Source organism: Oryx dammah, unplaced genomic scaffold (assembly GCF_014754425.2).
Source record: "Oryx dammah isolate SB20612 unplaced genomic scaffold, SCBI_Odam_1.1 HiC_scaffold_28, whole genome shotgun sequence".
NCBI lineage: Eukaryota > Metazoa > Chordata > Mammalia > Artiodactyla > Bovidae > Oryx > Oryx dammah.
In genome coordinates, this window is record NW_024070212.1 from 40,980,533 (window position 1) to 40,990,554 (window position 10,022).

Sequence of the window (10,022 nt, forward strand, 5' to 3'; positions counted from 1 at the left end):
CATAGACATATGCAAAGAAACAAACACCACCTAACCAGTAACATCAAACTGTCATGACAATTGCTATGGTAAATACCAAATGACAAGCCAATTTCTAATTGCTGAAGCATAAAATCAAGGTACAACCATACTTTCAGATCTCTTTTAGCAAATACGTATAATAGTGATAGTGGCGGTGTTGGTAATAAGTGATGAGCCTACAAAGGGGAGTTTGGAAGAGATAAACACATTAGACACCTATGTAAGATGAGTTTGTGCAAATATTAAAATTCAGTGCTAATTGAGACTACCCATTGAAAGACAACCAATTATAAAGTGGCCAGCTCCTATGCAAATATAAAATATGAAATCTGTTTTATCCATCTATTAATAATAATAATAATAAAAGCTCACCTCTTTTGTACATCTTTCAGTTTGAAAAAGATAGTTGTAAAATATGCCTTATGGTCTGAGAGTCTGATAAGTTATTCCACTAAAGCTAGGAGAATCTTAATGTGCCTTCCTAGGGGCTTCCCAGGTGGCACTGGTGGTAAAGAATCCACCTGCAATTGCAGTAGACACAGGAGATGAAGGTTCAGTCCTTGGATTGGGAAGATCCCCTGGAGTAGGAGATGGCAACCCACTCCAGTATTCTTGCTCACCCTCAGCAAGTACTTCAGCTGGTTCTGGTTCTTCACCTGGTTGGATATTCCTAATCTTTGGGGGCTTTCCAGGTAGCTTAGTGGTAAAGAATTCACTTGCCAATGCAGGAGATTCAGGAGATGCTGGATCGATCATTGTGTTAGGAAGATCCCCTGGAGGAGGAAATGGCAATCCATGCCAATATTCTTTCCTGGAAAATCCCCAAATCCCATGTACAGAGGAGTCTGGTGAACTGTAGACTATGGGGTCACAAAGAGTCGAACACAACTGAGTGACTGAGGACACAGGGTTCTAGAGCAAAATCATGCCTTGAGCAGTGGAGAATTACACATTCAGACAGCAGCTCTTGGCAAGCTACCAGGCACATGGAAAAGGAAACCTTTGATCATGAGGCAGGAAGCAACTACCTGGCTAGAGTCACTCCTCATAAGTTGGCTTTTGTCAGACCTACGAAGTCATAAGATCAAGTATGAAAGTGTTAATTGCTCGGTTGTGTCCGACTCTTTGCAACCCCATGAACTGTAGGCCAAAGCTCCTCTGTCCATGGAATTCTCTAGGCAAGAATACTGGAGTGGGTTGCCATTCCCTTCTTCAGGGGATCTTTCTGACCCAGGGATAGAACCTGGGTCTCCTGCATTGCAGGCAGATTCTTTACTGTTTGAGCCACCAATAAAGCCCAAGATCAAGTATGCCCAGCAACAAGTCACTGTAGGATAGAAATGGAATACCTGAAGCAGGCATAGAACTGGCTGGAAGGCACAAGTAAGCTACAGAAGTAAGTATCCCAGACCCACCTCTCACTAAGCACTTTCATGGGCCCTCACCCTCACCTTACATCTATACCCATGGAAGTGGAGGGGCAGGGCATCCCTTTATAACAAGCTGATGGAGGACAAAAAAGACCAAGCTTAGTTTATGGATAGGTTGACTCAATGTGTAAGTGCAAGCTTAAAAAAAAAAAAAAAAAAGACTGCTGAATACTACAATCCTATTGAGGACTGGCTCCAAAATTCAGTCGTGAGGGTAAGTCCTCCCAACAAGCAGAGCTTTATAGAGTGCATACTCTTCTTTCTTAAAAGTGGCCTAAAATGAAAATTTACATAGACTCATGGGTAGTGGTGAATGGATTAGCTGCATATTTAAAGTGCCTGTGAAAATAAATACTTGAAGATCAGGGATAAGAAAGTCTGGAGAAGAGACATGTGGATGACCTAATGAAGTGGATATAAAATATGAAGATCTTTGTATCACATATCAATGCCCAACAGAAATCACCTCTCATGGAAGAGGCACTAAATTGCCAACGAGACAGAATGACTCAGCCAGTTGACGTCATCCTGTTGTCTCCAATCATTCTTGTGCTAGCACAATGGACTCTTGTAGTAGACACGTTGATACTGATGAAGGCTGATGTGCAGGGCTTATGTGGGCTCCCATTGACCATAGTTGATCTAGTTACTGCTGCTGTCAAATGCTCAACCTGCCAGCACCTGAGCTCCATATATACAGCCTTATCCCTAGAAGAGACCAATCGGCCTGCTGGAATGAGCTTCAAAGCAACAGGCTCAACTGGAAGATCACAGAGGGCCATTTAGAAACCCATCACAGGATCAAGCTATTTTGCTGGGTTTATACTTGGAAGTTTTGATTTCCATTTGATTAGTCAGACATTAGAGATATTTACTTTAATCTGCCTTACTAGCAATTAATATTTAATTTGATGTGTGTGTGTTAGTCTCTCAGTCATGTCTGACTCTTTGAGACCCCATGGACTCTAGGCTCTTTAGACTCTAGACCCACTAGGCTCTTCTGTCATGAAATTCTCCAGGCAAGAGTGCTTGAATGCATAGCCATTCCCTTCTTGAGGGGCTCTTCCGAACCCAGGGATCAAACAGAGGTCTCCTGCGTTGCAGGCAGATTCTTTACTGTCTGAACCACCAGGGAGCTCCCATTTAGCTTAATAGTTTTCACCAAATAAAATGCTTCTGAGTCTTGCTCACTAAGATGGAAAATGTCCAAATTGAAATCAGTCATCAATCAGTCCAACATATGACTAACTCATTTTGATTAGATCTGGGTATTAATGAGACAAAAGTGGAAGTCACTGGCCTTTTTAAAATTTTTATTTTAAGAAGGCATGTTTTATTTTTAGAATTTGTGTGCAGCAGAAGCTATCTGGTACAAGCCTATCCATCTTCTGCTTGCCACACTAATTCTCAGTCAAACTGGTATAATAAAACTACTTCCTTCTCCTTCTGGCCCTAGGTTATGGAACTCCTTAATGTTATTCCTTGGTGACCCATATTTCTGATGTTGAACTCAAATTAAGTCAGTGGCTGCTACCCTTAAGTTTAACATAATACCACTGTACTATGATAGAACTATCCCTTAGACACAGCAAGTACTCAAAAGATGTTTGTTGAATTAATATGAACAATTTCACAGAGCATCAGTATTTGTAGGAGTTTCAGAAAATATTTTAAAATCATCTCTATCCCAATTTTTTTATCTCCTAAATACATCTATCTGTAATCCATTTACTTCTCCTCAGTTTTACAGCCACCACGTAGTGTCTACCTCTATCATCTTCTACTTGCAGTACTGCTAATTGGTCTTAGGTCTCCTTCAGTGTCCCTTGGACAGCAAGGAGATCAAACCAGTCCATCCTAAAGGAAATCAACCCTGACTATTCATTGGAAGGACTCATGATGAAGCTGAAGCTCCAATACTTTGGCCACATGATGCAAAGGGCTGATTTATTGGAAAAGATCCTGATGCTGGGAAAGATTGAGGGCAGGAGCAGAAGGGGCGACAGAAGATGATGGCATCATTAACTCAATGGACATGAGTTTGAGAAACCTCCGGGAGATAGTGAAGGATAGGGGAGCCTGGCATGCTGCAGTCATGGGGTTGCAAAGAGTTGGACATGACTTAGTGAGTGAACAACTCCTTCAACCTAGCCTTTACAGGGCAGTTAATTGATTTTAAAGTGAAAACCTGATCACTTTATACTCCTGTTTAAAATACTTTAATACTGCTCATTGCTCTTAGGATAAAGACCACAATACTTTGAGATCCTCCAGACCTGTCCTCTGCCCACCTCTCTGGCAATGGTGTTTCTAGAGTTCAGTTAGGGCCAATGACTGAAAAGTGAGGGTTGAAGACTTCTCCAGAAGGTACAGCTAAACAGTAAACATCCTGCTTTTCCTATTGATGTGGTGTGGCTTCCAGGACTAACGGTCCCTAGGACGCAGCTGCTTCCCAGCTTCACTCCCTTCCACTCCTCCTCAGTCTCACTCTGCTCCCTCTTTGCTAGCTTTCTTTCAGTTCTCAGAACATCCCAAGTGCCTTTCATCTCAGAGCCTTTTTGTTTATTGCTCTTTCTACCTAGAGCCATTTTATTGCTCTAAATATTACTCAACCCACGGTTCGCAGATTAAATGTCATTTCCTTGGGGAAAACTTCCCTGGACCAAGGTGGTTCCCCAAATCATAGGCTCTGCCCTTCACACAGGTAGCCTAGCCTCTCCCATCAGATCAAAAGTTTTGGAGAGGCAGGGACGATTTTTGTCTTGATTACTGCAGTCTTCATAGCGCCTGACTTGCTCCATCCACATTTGTTGAATGAATGAACTGCTTTGCAGTTTGCACTGCAATTGGAAGGGACTTTACTGATAATGAAATTGGGATTTGGGATGGTTGCTTGTATTGCTCATGGTCATATAGCTAATTAGCAGCCATATCAGAAGTGAAATGTTGTAGAGAATATTGATTCTGGACCCAGGAAGTTTTCCAAGTATGAACTCATTGAATCCCCAACCCAGGGATGGGGGATTAAGGATAGGGGTGCATACTGAGGCTAAGGCAGTTGGGGAAATAGTAGTGCTTCAGATTTGATGAAGACATGCTTTGTGAGAGTTGCTGACATTTAAATCCTCCTTCTGTAGGAGAAAGCCCCCCACCCCCAGGAATGAAGCTTGTTGCTGTGACAGGAGTGGGGCTAGTAGACCACCTGCTGCATGTCAACCTCTTTAAAAGACACTCTACAACATCCTCAAAACCAAATGGGAGAAAACATTTGTGTTTCAGAGAAAAGGGTGAAGAAGCAGGGAGAGAGGAGAATAGAACAAGGAGTGAAAGAGGAAAGAGGAAAGAGAGCTGAGGAGAGACAAGGAAAGATAGGATGAACAGTAGAATATAAGACAAGGTAGCCTTTTTGCACTATAGGATTTAATGACTGTCAAAAAAACTAAGAGATTTCATTTATTTAGACTGTGAGTGGTAGGATTATTGGCTTTTGTCTTTATTGATTGTTCCACTGCTGTTTCTAATGCAGACCACTTTTAAAATAGTAATGGCATCTTTCTGATCATTGTCAGGCTCAGTCTGTCTCCTTTCCATATATTGTTTAAATGCAATATTTATGGAATTGTCCTCGTGGATTAACCCGTCACTTCTCTTTGAATCCCTGCAAGCTTCCTGCTAGAAGCTCAATATTTGTGTTGTATCCCAGACCTCAGGACTCTTGGATATCTAGGCCTCTGATACTCTGTGAATTGGTAAACGATTAAGACAGAATCAGAATTACCTCATCACAATTTCTACTAATAGAAAAACCAGGAATTATCTCATTATGGGCTTCCCTGGTGGGTCACATTGTAAAGAATCTGTCTTCAATGCAGGAGACCCAGGTTCGATCCCTGGGTTGGGAAGATCCCCTTAAGGAGGAAATGGCACCCCACTCCAGTATTCTTGCCTGGAAAATCCCATGGACAGAGGACCCTGGTGGGCTATACAGTCCATGGGGTCACAGTGAGTCAGACACAACTGAGTGACTGACACTTTGGTGAACTGGTGAGACCTTTAGATAACTCAGTTTGTATAGAGCAACTCCAGAGAGGGTGGGATTCTGATTCCAAGAGGGAGAATGTAGTCTGACATTCAATCAAATGTGAGGGGGGGGGGAAGCAAAGCTCACAATAGGAGGGTTGGTTCATGTGTCATATATAAATTGGGCGTTGTATTGTCTTTTCCCAAATTCCCTCTAATAACATAGATGTCATGTGCAGTAAAGTTGGTGTATTTCACAGGTGAGTATTATAATCCTATAAAAGCATTTTGAGACTGCAGGGTGTGAGTCATGACAAAAATCCCAAGAATTATTATCCTTTCTCTTCCACCCAGGAGGACTCATTTTTGCATCTCATCTGTAGCAATGTATGTTTTGAAGAACTATTAAGATGAAAGCAATATCAAAATATAAAACCAAGGCTAGATCATAAAGAACTAATTTTTCCAGTTAAATTATATTGTTAATGTTTAATGCAATATTTACAAGATATAAAATCTGACATTACATTTTTAAAATCAATCTGAGAGCCTCAAAATTTATCTTAATATTTTCTGTTTGTACTCTAAATATCTTTCATAATGAAATTATATTTGAAATATATTTGGTCTATTTATCAGTTTATCTTTCATTAACCTGATTTTCTTTAGTGGATTATTATTTTTTGCTTATTTAACTAGTTCTAAACATGTTACAAAGCAGAATATCCCCCAATCAAATCTGCTACAAATATAACTTTTATTTCTGTCTTAGACAGAAGTTGCTGCTGCTGCTAAGTCGCTTCAGTCGTGTCCGACTCTGTGCGACCCCATAGACGACAGCCCACCAGGCTCTGCCATCCCTGGGATTCTCCAGGCAAGAACACTGGAGTGGGTTGCCATTTCCTTCTCCAATGCATGAAAGTGAAAAGTGAAAGTGAAGTCGCTCAGTCGCGTCTGACTCTTTTCGGACCCCGTGGACTGCAGCCTACCAGGCTCCTCTGTCCATGAGATTTTCCAGGCAAGAGTACAGAAGCTAGGTTATTAATAAATTTATTCTAATTCATTCATATTAAAAGTTTACTTAATAAATGCCAGTCGCTAACTTATTATAAAACTATTTTTATATAGATAGCCTACTATTGTGTAATACACATTAGGAAGTCCTTGGAGTTTTTCTTATGACAATTATATTATCACTTTAATCTTACATACAATGGGTCAAAAATTTCTTATTTTCCTATTCAGTTGCCATCACTATAATAATGGTACTTACCTTCTTGGATATATTTTCTTCCTTCTGTTTCTTTTCTTTCACTCTATCTTCCTGTGTGGTCTATTTTCTATTTTTATTTGCTTTCCCCTATTTCTCTGAATTTTACCAACTTGAACTTGGTTATATTTAGCCTTCATATCCACAAAAGGGATCAGGAGGGTGTCTGGGGGAAGTGATGCAGTGACCATTATACTAACCAAACCCCGACGGTAGTACCTGAATGTCCCTCAGTGCTGTTTTGCATGAAAGTATCTATAGTCCCCTAGAAAATGGAAAAGAAAAGAATTGACATTTCCTTATACACTTGAAGTTGTTCTTTTCTTTAAAGAGCTATTCATGTTGCCTGGTTTGTGGCATTTATAAAATCTGCTTTCCACTGAAATTGTCATTTGTAAATTTGAAGATATGTACTAACTCAGAATTTTAATTGTGTATTTAACAAAAGAGGCATTTATTTTGAAAAATATTCTCTAAGTTGTAGAAAAACCATAGTAATGTATGTGACTGTCTGGCAAGATGATTGCTGATGACTGACTTTAGCCATTGACAAGTTCTGCATCGGTTTAACAAATTCGTCTCAGTGTTTTGATTATCTGTATATGTGTCTACTATTCCAATTCTCCTTTGAACCAGTTACAATATACTGACTCCATTATAAACTAGGCTGCTGGTTGAATATAATCTTTGACACTTAAAAATTCTTTATCTGCAAGTTTATTAATAAAGCGAAACAGAAGAAGAAGGTCCCCAAATGATCCATATAATTAAAAGTGAAAATTTACTCCAAACTGAAATAGAAAACATGTGGCAGGCCTTGACAATTTAGGCCATAGAAATTGTGTGATTAAAATGCCTTTAGCACACAACTGTAGTGCTGAACTATATTCAATTAACTCTTTGGTTTATGCTATTAAAAAATATATATGCTGTGACTGCTGCTGATTTTGCATCATAATACACAATTTAGGGTCAGAGCATCAAAGATAACAAAAACAAGAGCAATGTTTTAAAGTCAAGTTACTGAATTAAGGCACATTTTTAACAGCAAAGGGTGTTAAAAACATTCCTGAATATCTGATACATCAAAAACAAGATTATGTATAATTTAACTGCACATTTTGGTCTATTCTGTTTGTATACATGTGCAGTTGCTAAGCTGTGTCTGGTTTTTTGTGACCCCATGGATGTAGCCCACCAGGCTCCTCTATCCATTGAATTTTCTAGGCAAAAATGCAGGAATGGGTTGCCATTTCCTTCTCCAAGGCATCGTCCCTACCCAGGAATCCAATCTGTTTCTCTAACACTGGCAGGTAGATTCTTTGCCTCTGAGTCACCAGGAAAGCCCATTTTGATGGCATATTCATCACACTCTCCCAACTTATGCTTGCTTACCCCCAATAAATTATGTGCTATGTAGGTTTAAAAAAATGAAAGTGTCTAAGTAACAAACGTGCTAGTTTTAAAAAACTAACAATACACCATGATGATAACAACTAAACATTTTTCTTCTGGATGGAATTGCAAGAGATTCCATTCACAAATATTATTGTTCAATAAAAACTTTGTACACATATCCCCAAAAGTCCACACCAGATTAGATCACTTTACCAAATCACTAAAATTAGAAGTAGTGAAATTTTTCTTTAAGTAATACTTCTTTAAGAAAGAAATAATCATAATTTGTTTTTAGAGCCATAAAGATCTGAGGCACTCTGGGAAAGATGTTTTCATACAAGTAGAACATGTCAGTGATATCAAATTATCTTACAAGAAAGTCATGAGATACCCAGGAATTAAGTACACTCATGAAAATGACTTGATCTGATATGACTTCACTGGATCCATGCCCATTTGGACTGAACTGTTAAAAGGGACACAGACATTGGGCAGCTAAAGTGGGCCTGCCCTCTTCCTTGGTATTATTTTGAGAATTTAGGAAATTACTCTGAGTTGCTTATTGTAAACCACTATGTTCCCAAGGCCATCAATTCTCCTTACAAAATGTTATTTCAACATAATTTGACACAACTTTCAAGTGACTGTAAATTAATAGTTATTCTACTAGCAAACATTCTGTTTCTATACTGAAATGAAAGGGGAATGGGAAATACAAATCATTTTAGCTGCCTTTACATAACCGAGCGGCAAACACTGAAGTCTCAAGGTCAGCGTTCATGCAGTTTCCAAGTAGTTGCTATAAACACAGCCTTCCTCTTCCTAGTGAACTACCAGGTTGCTTCTACAGCACTGCTCCTTTTCTCATACTTCTGGTACCTGCACTGTGTTCTGTTCGTTTCACTCTGGCTGATTGGGATTCTAAGAGAATCTACTTAGAAAGATCTTGGCCCTCATATAATTAATTTTTAGGAATATGAAAAGCTGTGGAAACCATTAAGTAGGTGTTAGTAACAATGAAAATATTTAGAGTAATCAGATTTTTCTTTAGGTATCACATTCAGTGAATGCATAGCAGACAATATTTTATTTTCAAGTTTGTTACCTGCAGAATTGTTCCTTGGGGAGATACTGTGAGTTCTCTGCAATATGTCAACATTAATGGAGCATTGAGAAAGCATGGCTGAATAATTACTGGTCTGCTCATCTGAGGTGAGGGATGGAGACTCATTTCTCTCTGTCTTTCAAAAGTCTGTTTAGTTAATCAATGTAAGGAACATATAGAATCATACAAATGACTTGAAGAGACAGAGTCTTATAATTGGCAAAACTTGCTGATTATTCCAAAGCAATCAATTCTATTTCAGGCCAAATGATAGTGATAGTCATTTCTGCCCCATTCTAGGCTCATGATGGGCTCATACTTCTATGCCCTTTATTGTTAGAAAGAGAACCATATGACTAGTTCTGCAGAATGAGTTATAAGAAAAATGGAGTGGGTGACTTCTGGGTTGGACTTCTTGGTTTTCACAGTGAGACCCTCTAGATCTTACTCTTTCCTTTTGCATGGTGATAGATAATTGTAAGAAAGGTAGTGGCTGTTCCATCAACCTGGGTCCCTGAGTGACTAGAATGCATTGAATCCATCCCCACCTCACTGTCCCCAAATAGATTTGAAACATAAGCAAGGAATTACTCTTTGTTGTTTTAAGGTACTGAGCTTTAAAACTTTATTGGTACTACCTTCACACGTCTCTACTCATGCAGAATAAAGTCATAAATTGCTAGTTGGATGTAACAGGAGAAGGAAAATACCTCAGGCAGTGCACATCTGACCACAGAGATTGTTGGACAACTTCCCTCCAATTTCACAACCTTGACTA